Source organism: Meleagris gallopavo, chromosome 20 (genome assembly GCF_000146605.3).
Source record: "Meleagris gallopavo isolate NT-WF06-2002-E0010 breed Aviagen turkey brand Nicholas breeding stock chromosome 20, Turkey_5.1, whole genome shotgun sequence".
In the NCBI taxonomy this organism is placed as follows: domain Eukaryota; kingdom Metazoa; phylum Chordata; class Aves; order Galliformes; family Phasianidae; genus Meleagris; species Meleagris gallopavo.
In genome coordinates this window covers 6,906,699-6,922,120 of record NC_015030.2, presented here as the reverse complement: position 1 = coordinate 6,922,120, position 15,422 = coordinate 6,906,699, and the positions used below count along the sequence as shown (strand labels likewise).

At 43.1% G+C, this 15,422-nt stretch overlaps 1 long non-coding RNA gene across 1 annotated transcript; it reads left to right on the top strand.

Annotated features, from left to right (window-relative positions):
- The first annotated feature begins 22 nt into the window (after nucleotides 1-22).
- On the top strand, nucleotides 23-11,793 carry LOC109370532. The gene is made up of 4 exons (XR_002120745.2): nucleotides 23-111; nucleotides 863-935; nucleotides 6,544-6,650; nucleotides 11,506-11,793. It is a non-coding gene; the product is annotated as an uncharacterized LOC109370532 (long non-coding RNA).
- The last annotated feature ends 3,629 nt before the right edge of the window (nucleotides 11,794-15,422 follow it).

Below are 15,422 nucleotides of genomic sequence, written 5' to 3'. Positions count from 1 at the left end.
TCCTCTGGTGTGTGTGTGTGCTGCAGATTCTGCAGTCCTGAGTCATGGTCATGAGGAGAAGAGCTGTAACACTGTGATACAGAATTTCCAATCTCTAACCTGAGCAGACTGGTGAGTAGCTCGCGAGGTTTCCACCCTTGTTTTGCAGGTTCTCAATAGAGTGTCTAAGCAACTGCTGTTGGGTGTTTATTTGAACCAAAGGAGCTTCCTGAGCCTCTGTCCTCACCAGAGCTCCTACTGTCTGCCCACCTGAGCTTTACAAGATGCCCATTTCTATGTTGCAATGAGACCTGAAAACCTCTTCAGTGCTTATCATATTCCTCTTCACAAGACTCCCACAAAACATTTCCATTTTACAAATTGGGAATCAGGGAGAAGAAGGACTTTATGTATTGCACAAAGGGATAAAATGAAGCAAAGAATCCCAACTCAAGGCTAGCATTTGCTGCCAAATCAGTCTTCTTACTTACTGCCTTTCATAGTCATTAAGAAAGAAACCAGACTCCTGTTCTATCACGGGTCAGATATTTGCAACCTTTACTCTGATTAAGAAATACTTATTTACAAAGGCAGCCACATTATTCTGATGTCAGTGGAGATGCCCATATGAAAAACTCCCAGACCCACAGCCAGTTGTGGCTTTCAGATCATAGAATTTGTCTCAGTTCTGAACAGATCTGCAAACTCAAAATGTTATCATTGTTTTTGACAAATGAAACTATCTGTTTTTTAATCCTCCTGTACATAAAATCATTAATTTTTTTTTGCAAAAAAAATTTTATTTCTTAGTAATCTGAAGAGATAAAACCAAGTGTTCCCTTTTAGTATTCCCTAGAGTTATTCAAACTTCCTTTCTCTGCAGGCCTGCTCATCAGCGTGTTCACAGGGCAGCTCAGATCCCAGCTTGGATGCTTCAGGGTCACAACCTTCATCAGGTGAGTGAGCTCCCTGTGTGGGAAATGGCAGGAGGGGAATGCCGTGCATTCCAAAATGTCTAAGGGTTATTTGGAAATGTACACGTCTGAGTGCACTGGACTGGATCAACCACAGACATTATGAGGTTTGTGGTGTGTCTGAGTGTAACAATAGCACCAGGAGTCTATATGAGATTTCCCGGACGTGTAAGGTTAATACAGATCACATATGTTCCATTAAACACATGGCAAATCCAGGAAAGCTGCACTGGAGCTGTAGCACAGTGAACTCCTGAGATGTGTAGGAAGCAATATCAGTGTTGCCCAAATGCATGACTTCATGGTGTTATGTACTTTTCACTGTTACCCGAAGCTGTGTGTAGGAAACTTCATTCTGTGCATGGTCACTCACTCACCCCTGTCCCAGGAGGATGGGTCCCAGTCCCACTGAGGTCTATGCAGAGACCACAGCTGTCAGGAAATCCTGTGGTTCTTGCCAGAAAAGATCTCAGGGCTTTTTTCCATCAAAAAGGACTGAGATAACAGTATTTAGAAGAGCTGGTGCTCTGAAAAGTTGGTGGTAGAGAGAGCAGCTAAAAATGCCAATGTGTTCTGAGAAGTGATTGACCCAGGACCTGTTGGAAGCATTGCTGTAATTTTCTAGATTTTATCAGGTGAGTGTCAGGAAATGTCTGTGGCAGTGAACCTTTTCCCCAGATTCCTTAACAAACAAAATGGATAGAAAGAAGTGTCTATCTGGAGAGAAACCCTCTTACTGAGCAGAGAAGGGGAGACTGAATGCTCTCCCTGATGTGTTAGAGGGGGACTTGCTTTCACCTAGATTAGAAAAACAGGAATGAAGCTACACATTTCTTTGTTGAGTTCGATAAGCTGATGCAAAGCGTGTGTCTGATGAATGGGACAGGCTGAAGCTCATAAGAAATGTCAGAATGGGTTGGATTTCTGGCTGGATGAAGGCTGAGAGGGAACAGAGAAAGGCAGCCCATGCCTAGGGTGCAGGAACACGTGGAGCATGAGGGGAGCATAGGGCCATTCAAGGCACACGGTTTGCTGTTTAGGTCCTGTCCTCCAGCTGAGCCTGGTTCTGCAGCACTGAGCAAATCATCTCCTGGAGTACAGCTGTCTTGCAAGGATGTGCTTGGTGGAAAAGCTCAGCTCCCCTACCTGCTGCTGAGATTGCCTCACTTTGCCAGGCAATTTCTTCTTTACAATGAACGAAAAAATGAAAAGCAATAGCCCTCCATGTGCACCTGCACAAGGCAGGCACCTGCAAAGACAAAACAAGGTCTATCCTGTGGCTTGCATCTGGCTGGAATCCAACAAAGGGATGCTTACACACTTTTGTTTCTGCAAAACTAAGCACATGCAGTAATAAGCTCTCTGGTGACCAGCTGTGAAAGGCATCCACAGGTTTGTTTCCAGTTTCCTTATCGCTGTCACTACTTAGCATGCATGTGCCATATAATAGAGGCATTTGCCAGCAGTAAGCCAACAGACCCCACAGAACTTCCTGGAGCATACAGGGCCAAGGTTATCCCTGATACACCTTCTCTGGCTTCCCTCTGTGAAATCAATAGTCTTTCCACCTGGCTAAATTTGAACCATCTTTTCTGTTTGTTCAGTTAGTGAAAAGCATAGGGCATTGCGTGAGGTTTTGCTGAAAAGCGTAGTGCAAATCCATCCTAATCTTCCTTGAGAAACCTCACTGTTCTGCTCAGGGCTGCTCTGTCCCCTGGGGCAGTCGTGTGGTATTGAAGGGGCAGATGTCACAGAGCTGGGCTGTTAGTGCCATGTGAAGCACCCCTGGAAAATCAGATCTCATGTTATGCTTTCAAGAACAGACAGCCCATTTGGAAACTTTATTTTGTACCATAAAGTAAAAACAAGCTATAAAAATGGCCAGGATCTTCAAGAAACTAAAAATCTGTCTATACTGTACCGTACAGCACATGAAGCAGCAATGATGCATGCTCTGAGCAATCTCCAGACACAGGTGCTGTGGTACAAGCAGCTACAGGATATACAAGATACCTTTAAGAATGCTGCTAATTCACACGATCTTGAGTATCTTAATGTTGGCATCACTTAGTTCTTACCCCGTGCCTGCTCACCAAGCTCCTGCTGCATCGTCTCCATGCAGGATGTAAGGCTGGCAGTGGGAGCACAGTCAGATGTCTCTCTCAGCTTTTGAGCAGCCTTCATCATGGCAGTGATGAAGAGTGATCGCAGGGTGATTGCTGTGCTGCTTGTCGAGGATCTCAGCACTATCTGAGAAGCGGGCGTTGATGGCACATACATTTACCAGTGTCAGTGCAAGAGTCCCCTCTTTGCTGAATATCCCTGGGGAAATTAAAAACCTAAAGACATGTAAAATAGAGCCACGGAATAAATCAACCAAAGCCATGGAGACAGGGTGAAGGAGAGTGAAACTTGGTTGAAATGAGCATGGGAAAGCTGGCTCGCATGCTGTGATCAGCTACAGACCCTTCCTTGGCCTGTGGGAGTTCTTCTGTTACCGCTGGCTGCCCTCATCAGTCATTTCCAAACTGGGTTTGTTGGCAGTCTGAGGGGGGGGAGGCAGGTAACCATTCACCTTTATGGAGATGAGGATGCTTTAGCCAACTTGGAACGTGGAGTTTTTTTGACTCTTACCCTGAGCGACTCCCCCAGGTCTTGCACTGAAGCCAGCTCTCCTGAATGCCCGGTACGTTACCTGGTTATACAGCTGGGAGTTTTCCAAGAAATGCATTGTTTGGGATCTGTATGCTTTCCTTTTTCCCTCCTCGCTCAGAAATGCTGATGTACTGAAATCAAAACTTGACGAGAGGAAGGAGAGATTCTCAGAAATTTCTTAGCGGAGCCGTTTGGGGCTGGAGAGCAGAGGAGCTGTTACTGAAACGGTTGAAAGAGTCTGCATGAATAATTTCCAAAGTGGGATATTAATTGCAATGACTTTTCACTTTGAAATGTAGATTGACTACCCAATCGCTCAGCTCCTTCCCTGCGAGTTTCTGGAAATGGCATCTACTCGAAGAGGTCTATATAGTGAGCAAAAACACATCATCTGTTATCAGGTTGGAAACTGGATCATGTCGAGAGCTTCGCAGCCCAGAAAGTCTGCCCAGTGCTGTGCCAGGTGCCCCAGAGGAAGGCAGGGAGTCCTGGGTGCGGAGCTGTGCATCGCTGTGCACCACAAAGCTCTCAGCTCTCAGAAAAAAAAAACAGCAACTCTTACACTGTTGGTCTAAAAACCATCCTGGCTCAATAGAAATGGGATGAAATATGCTGTTTTACAGTAGCGGAGGATCTAATTCAGTAATTTTTCATACCTGCAGTAGATTAAAGCTTTTCACTGCTAAGCAAATCCTTCCTTGTTATACAAAGGGAATATATGGGCCAAAGTTTCAAATCCTCTTAGAGCATGCTCAGTTCACAGTAATTGTAATTAGAGTTTGACATTCAAATCCCTTAGGCAGCTTTGGAAATTGCAAAGCGGTCGCACCACTGGAGCCCTAATTAAAAGCTCAGTTATCCAACTGGAAATCAGAGCAGTGGTTCCATGACAGCGCTCCTAGAGCATAGTTTGTTTTACAAACCTGCAGAAATCTAATTGCATCTCCTGCGCAATGGAATACATGATCCATTTGCTAGCAGTATTTCCAGCAAATGTCAGAGAGGTTTGTTATTTTTTATAGAAGGAAAACTTCAAGTCTCAGTTTTTAACAATAAAATCTGTTTTAGCGAGTTTCCCTGTTGCCAAATTAATGCTGAGTGTGCTTTGTTTTGCTTCTCTGTTTGCTCCTATGTGTCTAAGTTTCCTATTAGAAAAAGAGGGGGTGGAGAGGGAGAAAGCCAGGGAGGGAATTTTGGTTTTGCCCAATAAAGCGATGGGTCCTAATGATAGGTAGAAATGAAGAATTTGTTCTCCAGAGTGCCCCAGAAGATGTTCCTTTAGATTTACAGCAGTAAAAGAGAAGGAAAAATTATGTTCTATCAAATTCCATCCAGTTCCATAAAATTTATTTAAAGTAGAGTAAATGAAAAAATAAATACTTCGTTAGACTACCCTAGAGTCTATTATATGCAAGTAATTGAAGGAAAAGTTCAGAGCAAAGTCTGGAGTAGTTATTAATCCCATAGCTTACCCTCTTCAGCGTGAGCTCTTGGCTCCCTTCCCACTGAACGACTGGGACCAGGCTTTGACAGAAACATGGAATAGGAAAATATTCAAATGTCTTGTTTTCTGGAGAAAATCACACATTTGAAAAAAAAAGAAAAATTACATTACAGATTTTTGTCTTTACTTAAAACTAAGTTCCATTAAAACCCTCAAAGAGCTGCATTTAGGAAGACCACCTCGACTTTTCTTAGGATAATATTGCAGATGCCTTGTTTGTAGCACGTGATGGGCTCCCTGAGTGCTCAGCCCTCCTGTGATGTCCCTTTGTAAGGTGGGAGGCTGCTGGTTATTAGGAGGAAAGCGATGGGACAAGGTGTGTTGGAAAATTCCTAGTTACATTGGCATTACCAACAGACACTGCCCTCTCTTGCTCCTCTAAATGAAACTCAGCATTCGCACACAGTATTGTAAAGTCAGCACATCCAACTTGCTGGGCTGGAAAAAACGTCCTACTTTGTCATATGCTTTTTGCTCATACGGTGTTATTTTGATCTTCTCTGGAGTTTCTATGTCATATAAATAACCTATTACACATTTTGCAGCTTCAACACTTTTGTTTTCATATGAGCTTCAGGAAAACAAGCTATTTTGGAGGATCTTTGAATTTTCCTCCATTTCTACTGGATTTAGTAGTTCTTGCTTCCTGTCCTAAGCTTGTCCCAGAGCGGCCACCCATTAGAAGCCCTGCAGTGAAAGGCTTGGCAGTGCAAAGCAGTTAGGTTTCTTCTGGATGAAAAGCATGGTATAAACGTGTGATCATTACCCTATAACATACTCTTTTATAACTGCATTTTTACAGTCTCTGGCAGGGACTCTGTGCCATTATTTTTTTGTTTCTACCAACAGCAGAGAGAGGGGTGCTGACAATTTGTGTACATGTGTTCCTCATGTGCCTGTGTACTGTTTCAGTGCTGGAGCATTTCTGGATGAGGACCAGAATTTACTAATTATCACTTTAACCACTATCCACAAAGAAGGGGGCGAGGGGGGTGAAACTTCCAAAGAAAATAGTTAAAATCTTATTACTGATGCTTCGACAGGGCTGCCTTGTGTTTACAGGAAGAGATTCCCGCTGTGAAAGAGAAAGAAAGCTATGATATCTTTTTCAAGGGAGGAGGAACTTGCTTTTTCTGCACAACAGTTTTATTGACGTCGTCACAGAAGCAGATTTATACTCTAGAAAAGTGCATTATAGGGGAAAGGGACTGGAACAGACCAAGAGAGCAGCGCTCACACCTTGCGCTGAGTCGTAACTCACAGCCGGACCTCACGTTCAGCAAATGCACCGACCATGTGGCCCAAAGAGAGGAAAACTTGACATGAAAATACCTGTTAAAAGTCAGATTTGGAAAGTTCTGAGCAGGGCAAAAGGCTGCTTTCTCTCACCTCTCCCACCGCTCTGTGTAACTTTCCCTTCGTCTTTTGCAGCTCCACCAGCAGAACCCTTGTCAGCTCCTGAGCCAACATCCAAATGCTTTCCTAACGCTTGGCTACCTTAGAGAACAGCAATGCTGAACCCTGAGAAGCAATCAAAGGTAATCTATCAGGTGCTACCTGACGTTGGGCTGGCACCAAGCTCTTTTACCGAGCTCTGGTTAAACGGAGAAGGCATTTGCTGGTTTTAGCCTCCATTCCATGCCCTGGTATTACCACCAGAAGCTGTTATCTGCCTATCGTCACTACCCCACACACTTCATAACTCCCACACCAAATCCTACCTCCAGCTTCCCAGCCTGCCCTGGGACATAACGCTGGAAAAAGCATTTGCCAGTCAGCTCAGGAAGTCTTTAAAAGGTGAAAAAAAAAAAGGTTAAAGAAGTGAGGTCTCCTTCTCCCCTCTTGTTGCCTCTCTTTTTCTCTTTCTCTCTCTCTTTTTTTTTAATTTTAATTACAAGCTGTGGGCTCTCAGTCTTTACCTGTCTGGCATTGAGACCCATCCAACCCAGGCACTGACCAGGGATTTGGAGAACAACAGAGCAAATCTTGCAGAAAAATATTGCCTGAGATCTGTGTGATTTAAGGGCACTCCTTTCTGCTGGCACTATGGCATAGGGCAGTGTCACCATCATGTGGGACTTAGGTGGTCCCATCCCCCTACCCCCAGGGTCCTTGTCCCACTGCTGCAGCTCAGCACAGCTCTTGCTACACCCATCATACAGGCAGTTCCTTCCCCTCCCTTTTGCGTCTTGTTGGCAATAATGGCAGCTGCTTGCTTACCTCTTCTGTAGAAGCTGAGAGACAGCAACAGCGAAGAGTGTGCATGTTTACCTTAAAAATCCCAGGAGATGGGCATGTAAAGGTAAAGCATCAGACTGGGACCTTTTAAAAGCCTTCTCACACTACAGAATAACAACAGCAACCCAATTGCAACCTATATGAACTCAGAACTTCATGTCACAGCACATCCAGGGACTTCCCAGTGCAGAATGCTCTCCTGCTCAAATATTCACAGACAACATTTCTTTGTAAGTCCTTTCAGCAATGCAGTGGCATTTGACGAGTCATCATCTCTCCCTTTGCAAACAAACCTGGGCTTATCAAACAAACACTGTACATTTGTGACTTCTTTCCCTTCCGGGACAACCCACATTGCTGCAACGAGGCCAGCCCTGGGGACAGCTGGGGTATGAAGTACTTCTCTGCACACTGAGCATCGTTGTCATGAAAACATGGGGCTGCTTCTACACCAGGATGTTTTGTTCTGTGCAGATTAGGGCTGGTGGTTGGCACTTTAAGCAGTGCTTTGGTTATCCATGCTTTGTGCTGCAGCTTTCCTTCAGTGACACATTACAGCTGTGCAACCTGACATTGTGTTTCAGTACATCTCCTCTCTGAGCTCCATGGATTCAGTTTTTGGGAGGATTTCTGTCCCACCCTGCTCATGCTAATTGGCCCGTTTGCTCTCTATTCTATTAAACTATGAAGAAAAGTTCAGCTTTCCCACAGCAAAGACAAATTTTACTCTAACAGAGCACAGCAGGGAGCTGTAGCACACCTGAATGGCCTTATCGCTGCAGCCAGGCAGTGATCTGCAGCCAACAGCCCAGGAACTCAGGATAAAACAAGAACCAGAGAGATGGGCATCTCCTCCTGGATCCCAAAGGAGCCCTTTTTGAGTTTTGGAGGGCTCCTGTGGTGCAGTCAGACAATCAATTTCTGACCAATAAACAGCAGAAACACAAATTCACATTCTTTGCATCTCATAAAAAAAATAGAATTGCTAACTTGGAAATTCAGATCTCCCATGTACTTTGGTGAATGGAAATTGAGACTCCAAATTGCTTATTGTTAACCACAATGTGTTGGGCTGCTTCTAGGTTTTACCCTGATCCCCTTCCCACTCCTGCTATGACATCTTTGCTTTTTCTTACCAGTCTTTCAACCACGAACCCCGAGTCATCATCAGGTTTGTGTTTCAGCCTCAGGTCTCCTGCCCATTCTCTTACTCATATAAAATGGTGCAATTAATTTATTGCAGTCTCGCCACAGTTGTTTTATTCATCATAACCATAAAGCTCTTGTGAAGTACGCCCAAGAGAGGCAATATCATTTTAACAAAACTGTCCTGATGAAAGAAAGCTGAGAACCCAGGGAGAAACAGCAAGCTTATATACCTAGAGTGTGTTTCTGTGATAATATTTCTTCCACTAAAACATTATTTCATATGATAATGAGTATATGGCCTGTTCAGTGAAGAAGCCACACAATAAACAGATGTGGAAAAAATCACAGAGAAAAAACACCATCAGCAGACACCAGAATTAAGCTGAGGAAGTTATGGCAAATTCATTGAGAGCTCCACTTTAATCTGCTGAATGGGTTTGGGATGAAAATGTAACTGTCTTGTGAGTGTGTGTATACCCAAAGTAGAAATGACTGGGGCCTAAAATAAATCCTGAAATGCAGCCATGATGCTGACCGTGTGTCCATACTCAGAGGGCTTGTTGTAGAGCTCAGGAATAGCTGGAGGGTTATGGATTATAGAATTGTAGAATTGTCTGAGTTGGAAGGGACCCTGCAAGATCATCCAGTCCTCTTCCTAATCCATGAACAGAGACATCCACAGCTTGATCAGAGGTTCAGAGCATGGTGCAGTCTGACCTTTAATCAGAACTCTGACTTGTTTTGTGGTCTTTCAATCAACTAAGGCAAACAGAGGTGTGCTGGCTACTCCTGATGATATAAAGGACATAAAGGAAAAAAGAGTCAGGTCAGCCTTACATATCAGCAATCTGAGCTAGCTGTTTTGAGGTTTGTTAGCCCTTATGAATCTGAGCAACATTTTGGATTGATTTAATTAAGATTGCTAGTAGAACTTTGACATATGTAACTCTGTATTATGGGCTGTAGGCATGCAGCTATTGAATTTTGCTGTCTGAAGTGGTAGGGACATGCAAGTCTAGGTCTTGGTCTACAATCTGTCTCGCCCAGTGATTTTTTAGTGCCAACCTGAAATGGATTCTACACTTCACTTTTTATTCTAAATCTTTTCAGTGAATACTTGAAAGCCACTGAAGTTCCGTTAGTCTGAGCAACTGACAAATACCTGCCATTCTGCCTCCAGCCTATCTGCATACCCAGTAAATTTCACTGTATTTCATTTTAACGGCTGCACAGAACACTAAAAGAGTCTGCACATAAAAAAAATCCCAACAACAATAATAACAACGAGCTGAGATACAAAACCAGCCTGTCTCACTATGACATAGTGCCATGAGGTTCCCAGACTGCTGTTAAGAAAATATAGCTCATACACGTTGTGCCCCTGCCCAGCTATGTTTCATCTGCCAGGGGATGTTGAAATTGTGCCTTCCTGGCGCTGCCTTTATTTACCACAGTGGCATTGACTTCATGTGCTGGGGCCCTTTCCACTTGGGTTGTCTCAGCCAAGGTCATCATTGCGTAAAGCATGAGCCCGCAAATAGCAATTTCTTGCTATTTCTGAGGAGAATTACTAGTTCTGTTTGCATCAAGGACGGTGAGGAATCCCTGCTACACTTGGGACGTGGCAGAGCTGACTTAGTCAAAGTTTCTTGGATTAAGCAGTAAGAAGAAAATAAGAGCTAGAAAGATGAGTCACTGCTGAGTGAAACGTACTCTGTAGCTCCTCGTGGAAAGCAAGCTTTCTTAAAAATCATAGGTTGTGTCTCTATATACTTTCTTCTATATTGATATAGACATGTGAGAACATACTGGTCTGTATAAACACACAAAGAAAGATTCAAGTGCACGTGCATCCAGAAGTGTATGTCTATAAAGGTATTATATACAGTTCTGGAAGAGGTGAGTGTGTGTTCCTAGGCCATAAAACCAAAATCTACTGAAGGAATCACACAGCATACCAACACATGCCTCTTTTGTGCCTACGCTGCAAAAAAATTAATACTTTAGGAAAATAAATGATCACGAAGAAACGAACTTCTGTGTAAGAGCTGAGGCAGATAGAGGATGTGAGGGTGTTTCAGTGCCCTACTCCTAATGAAATCATGAAGCAGATGTTCTGCTCACCTTCAGTCTCATGCACAGGGCAGTGCAGAAACTCAAAGACATTTCTTAAGTGTGAACTTCTGACTTGAAAGTAATCTGTCTTCTCTTCAGGGTTTTGCCTTATGCTTACCTTGTCCAGGCTGTAAAGTAATAGAATATTATGGGGGAAAAAATGTCATAGATGAAAACTACAGAGTCAAGATTTACAGACTAGGAGTATTTCTTTATTCTGTAAAAATGACACTGTATGGATCCTATCAGCTGCTGAGGCTGCGTTTACACATTAGTGCAACTTTCACCATTTTGGCATTATCAAAAAGGCCTAGAAAAGCACTGCCAAGTACAAATCTGTAGACTGGATGTAGCACTGATGAAAAGGATATGGTCATTTGTCATCTTTCGCTTTCCCAATAGCTGATTCATCATCTCCGTTGATTTCTTGGGCATATCCATCAATGAAAGTGAGATATTTCAGCCAGTCCTCTAAGTGCTCATGGAAGAAGTCCAGACATTAGAAAATCTCTCACTTCTCCAGGTACTCTCTGAACTGTGCTTTCCCTGTACTGGGGATTTGTCTCAGGTACAGGCTGTACACAAGAGCATTGGCTGCTGCAGAGCTGATCTTTATTCCCAGCCTGGCTTACGCACTGCGATGTCTCTCCAAATTTCTTACCTGAAAATACCCCGCAGTTCCACACTGCTTAGGGAGCAGCACAGACATCGATCAATACACCTAAATAACATCAATCCTGAAGGCATCAACTGTTGCTCCTTTCTTACTAGGGCTGCTTTGATTTGGAAGTTACGAGGCAACAGGATAAGAAGCAAGAAAACATTTTCAGAAACAGAGTATCTTACTTCCAGTGTGATTTGGTTTCTCATGCTTTACTTTGTCTAATGAAGGTTTTACGAGATGCTGCAAACCCCCATCTCTCTCCACTCCCTGTGAAGCCTCTCCTGCAATGGTCACCACACAATGAAGAGACAGCTCCCTGTAAAACACAGCTGCAAACCATACAGACAATTTACAGGTCTTAGAGATGGCATTTGTGCAGAGGTCCTGCAGAAGGGAGATCCTGAATGTTGGACCCTGTTGGTGGAATGTCATTAATCAGAGGATAATGGACAGGAAGGTGGGTGGCTGCTGATAGTTTTGGCTCATTTAAGACCGTTTTGGAAGGCTGCCAGATTGTGTGGAGAATTTTTGAAATGTTTTAAACAATACCGTCTTTACAGTGTCATAAAATGGTGGGGTGGCTCGAGTAGGTTTCCAACTGGCTTCTGGCCAACGCAACCTCAGGATTCCGCTCAGCTGTGACCTGGGCTCCTGGGTGCCTACAGTGTCCCAGGTCACCCCTTGCCCCCTCCCTTGGGTTTCTGCACTATTAGAAGGGAGAAAATGTCTGTGATGACCCAGCTTCTGCTGAACCTCAGCGCTCTTCTCATAACAAGCTTTGCTCCTACAGCTATTTCTTCTTTATAGTTCATGGAGAGCTTCTGCTCTTCATGCAAAGATGGCACGTTGTGTGATAGTGAAATAAAGCAGTGTTTATAAACAGGTAGGGCTAAATCTTAGAGGGAGGGTTAAATCTTCCATCATATTTTCAGCTGGGCTCCAGAATCTGTCTTGCCACGAAGGGAAATGCTGTGTCATGAAGAGCAGACAGATGCTTGTAGGGACATAAAGAACATGCAGTACAGAGTTTAGAGTTCTCTCAGGTAGAGAAATATTCTTGGTGTTGGGCTTCTGCTTTGTTGCTTCTTCTTTGCTGCCTGGTGCTTCATACCCACTGGTGCTCCACGTGCACTGGTGGCAGCAGCTGTGCTGTGTGGATGGTCAGTAAGCCTACAGTCATATGGTTGGTAAATAATTACGGTGCCTGTTGCTGTTGGGTGCTACTTGATCACTCAAAGAAGTGAACTAATTGTATTCACATGAACTAATGCTGTAAGTCGCAGAGCAGACTCTTTATCCCTATCCACAGGAGGTAGTCACACTTCCATTAAAATTAGAGAAACTTTTCTGTGCTCTCCTGAGAGCTGTAACACTGAAGTCTTTCAGCTTTTTTAAGAGTAAAAGTTTCCCATACTGGTAAAAGTGGTATTATTTCATTTTATTCATTTAATATTTTTGTTTTAATCTTATGTTAGTAAAATATCATCCTGATTCTTTTTTTTTATTATTTTTCTTACAGAAAATGATTCCAATTCCAAATGAGACATGGTTCAGAAGGCTTTATTTATAGGAAAGTAAAGCCTAAACCTGAAGCTATCTTTTTTTTCTCTCCTGTGTTTCCATAAACATGATTTCTCCCAATAGAAAAAGTAGTAGAAGTAACTTGTCATAATATCATTCATCAAAAGCAGTCTGATAATCCCAGACATTTGAAGCCACGTTTGCAAGTAAAACACACTAAGTGGAAACAGAAAGCTTTAAGAATTAACTCGTTTGCATTTCTTTTCCTTTCTATTTAAGAAAACTAAAAAAATCATGGCATTTGATATGTTATGGTACCTTCTTTGTATTGGGAATCTAGAGCAAAATAATGAGCTATGGAAGAACAGTGCTGTCATTCCATTGTTACCTGTATGATGCTCTATGTTATGGAAACTCCACATCTGGAGAAGGAGTTTCTATTCTGTTTGGGACAGAACCAGGCCCCAGAGCAAACCCATCTACTCAAGGCCTTCCTTGTTGCTGCACATGACTACAGTAGAATATTTCTTGCTTGAGAACATGGCATTTGTCAGGCACACACTTTCCCCTTTTCAACAGATTTTGATTGATCCATGAAATAAAGCCTACTGCAGCCATAGAAACTAAAAGCCATCAGCATTCACAATGGTGAGAACAGGCACTTGTGAGCGTCCAAATAAAATAAATAGATGTAAAAAAGCAAATTAGGTTAGATGGTATTCTAAATGCTACTGTCCAATTCCTTGCTTGGACACAGATGTGTGCTTTCATAATGGGAGGGTTCAGCCTTCCTAGATGGTTTTCCATGTCACTGGCACTGTTTTGTATAGCATTTGGACTCCACAGAGCCCAGTGTTTCACTGCACACCAAGTCCCCAGCCAATAGCATGAGAGCTCTCACACATCCAATCTGCTGCCCGCTGATGTAAGAACCAGCATTCACCCTACATCAGGCATTATGTTTTGGTTTTGATAATTTTGTAGAGCTGAAGTACTTGGAGCAGCTTGCTCTTACTTGCTGTCCCATTTTCCAACAGTTGTTTTGCACACTTGCTTTTAATTACACCAACCTCAGGATGAAAGCAGCATAATCTGAGGCCTCTCTTTCACAAAAGGCAATTGTGCGAAGTCAAGGGTTGGAAACCCTACAGAGGTCTCAAATAGGAAGAGAGGAGGAGGGGGCTTGTAAGCATGTGCCATCTCTACAGATGTTAGAGGTCAGGCTGGATGGAGCTCTGAGCACCTGACTGAGCTGTAGGTGTCTCTGTTCATTGCAGGAGAGTTGGACCAGATGGTCCCTTCCAACTCAAATGGTTCTGTATGTTCTCTGGTGAATAGCTTAGTGTAGCCCCACTCCTGATGCTCAGCCAAACAGCTCTGACAACAGACGTTAGCATTAAACCTGCACTTCTATTTGAGATTTAAGGTTGCCAAGGCAGTTTTCCTGATATACCTACAGCATATCTCAGCCCCCAAAGCCTCATGCTCACTTCATTAGCTTTGCAATGACTGCTGCACGTCTCTGAAGTTATAAAGTCTTTTTGTTAATAAAAATTATACTGTGATTATATAGTAGCTTAAATAGCAGTAATGCTAGAAGTCTTTTCAATATTCCCATAATACTAAAATAAAATGTATGTTATTTTGAATTCCCAGAAATATAGTCTGTTCTTGGAAGTTAACTCATGGTATATAATCGCTTGCTCCTCCCTGCCGGTGAATGCACTCCCACCTCTGCTTCATTTTTATGTTGCAAGTGGCTTTTAATAACAGAACAGGGGAATATATTGTGGTTTCACACATATACAGATTTTATGGTCACTTATTCCTAACTAGGAGATAGAAAGACAGCAGAGAAGCATTCTTTCTTTGTTCCAAGGTACTTCACCTCCACGTACAGCAGGCGGTCTGCTGTATTGTGGTGTACCTCTTGGTTTTATAGAGAGAAGGAGGAAGATAAAACAAATAATCCCAGGAGCTAGCTGATGGGAAATTGCCTTAGTAGAACTCATTTCAGTTCTAATACCTGTGATTTGGGGTAAGTGAACACTTGGTGTGTTGCCTTCCCACAATAATTCAGTGAATTACCTCTCTCACTTCTCCAGTGCTGATCTTTTAAGTGAGCCTGAGGTTACCACATTGCTGTATGTGTACTCAGCAGGCAGGTTCATTGGAGCCACTCTTCTGTGTTTATGAAGGAGCTGAATTAAATTCAGCACTGTGCAAAGGGAGCTGGGACCCACAGACACCATGGGGTTACCATCCTGTCATTGGGCTCCTGTAGGCTTGTGGACATCCTCTCTTATGGTTTCTTTTAGCTTCCAGCTTGACAGTGAGGTGTTCAACCTTCCTGCAGTTCATTAGAAGCAATAAAGCACTTATGCTTTCCTGTGGACAGTGGTCTTAAAGTACATGGGCAGCACTAGGTGCATGAGTAAGTGCCTTCAGTGTGAAAGCTCCATGGCCAAACTGGAGCCTCATTACATGCCTCATTTTATACCTTTGAGTTTGAAAAGATTGGTCTAAATGTATTAATTGCTCAATCTCTTCTTTCTCTGCCTTCCATGACATTGCTATTTTACAGGAATTTGCCTTTAAAAAAAAAAGCTATGAAAAATGTATT